This window comes from Vigna radiata, chromosome 8 (genome assembly GCF_000741045.1).
Source record: "Vigna radiata var. radiata cultivar VC1973A chromosome 8, Vradiata_ver6, whole genome shotgun sequence".
Lineage (NCBI taxonomy): Eukaryota > Viridiplantae > Streptophyta > Magnoliopsida > Fabales > Fabaceae > Vigna > Vigna radiata.
In genome coordinates this window covers 33,462,649-33,464,282 of record NC_028358.1, presented here as the reverse complement: position 1 = coordinate 33,464,282, position 1,634 = coordinate 33,462,649, and positions in this window count along the sequence as shown.

The following is a 1,634-nucleotide window of genomic DNA, read 5'->3' as shown; positions in this document are numbered from 1 at the left end:
TTTTTAAATTAGAATGAGGTTGAACAACAAGTTAAAAAATGAACAATATTATATTTCTTACACTTCTTTCAAATTAGAGGGAGATAAAAAAAAAAACAAATTTGAACTTTATGTTATCTATGAAATTTGTGAAGAAGATTATACAAATAATTTTACAACTAATCAAATTGTTTCCATACATGTTGAGTTAATTGAGTGTAGGTTCAAGAGATTTCTTTTGATCTTAGTTTTTTTTTTCGTCATTATAAGAGATGATAAAGTTAATTGTCAACGTGGAAGAAAGACGTTTGTGTTATTAGGATGCGAAAGGGGTAGAAAGCACAAGAAATACAAGTTTAATGTTCATCCTAGTATATATAACACAAGAAAATGTGAGTGTCATTTTAAATTAAGGCAAACCAGTTTCTAATGGACAAATGTGTGTATTGAAGGTAATAATGTGTGGATATCATGACCATAATTTGGCACAAACTTTAGTTGGTCACCCTTTTGCTGGAAGTTTAAATTCTATTGAATAATCATTGCTTATTGATTTGACTAAGAGTCAAGTGAAGCCTGCAAACATTATCCTTAAAAAAAATAATGATTGTAATATGACAACAATCAAACAAGTATACAATGCAAGATAAACTTACAAGCAACCATTGAGAGGTAGAGTAGATGTGTCGACGAATGTGAGGTGGTAAGTGGCCTCTTTTTGGACACATCCTAATGTAGTTAAATTATTGAATACATTTAATATCATTTTGTTAATGGATAGCACATACAAAACCAACAAATAGATACTTGGAATCACATCAACAAGGTTGATTAGATTGACCTTTTCAAATATTTTATCAAATAGATGGCAGACAGAGTTATGCATTGAAAAATAATTTGATATGGTGTTCAATCGTTTAAAAAAAGTTAACATTGGGAGAAATGACAATGTAAGAAAAATGACAATCAAATAGAAGTTAATTGAGATTGTTTGTCCTACTATGTTACCAATGATACATCCAATACATAAAAGTGAAAGCAAAAGATGCATAAAATCAATCTAAAAAGTTTACAAAGTGTGAACCCTCATATTTCCAGCATGTAGACACCTTGCATTCCATACACAATATTTATCCGTAGAAAATGACAGAAATACTGAGAAAATTCTCAAAACCAACAACTCTGAGTCTCTGATTCACCAGCTCCCACTAGAAAACTAATATTTCAAGCAAAGGTAGCGGGTACTTACATACTCAACTTGTCATGGAGCATATTAAGCTAGGAGAATGATATTTTAACAACTCTTTTTTAACAATTTTTTTACAACAGGACATGTGTTACCATTTTATTGGTCTGTTTGAATTTATTCTAAAAAGATATTTGAAATGGACCAATCACAAACTGTCACGTATGCATTATAAAAAAATTGTCAAAAAAAAGTTATTAAAGAGACTTTTTCCATTAAGCTATAGTATTTTCTCCTTTTTAGTTAACGACCTAATCAAGGATATTTAACAAACTGGTAGTCATTAAGAATTGGAAAATGATATTTTAACACTATTTTTTGACACCATTTTGACACTGTACACGTGTCAAAATGTGGTTGGACGATTTCAAATTAAAAAAACAAACTTTGGTTTTTCTCTTCCAAATAT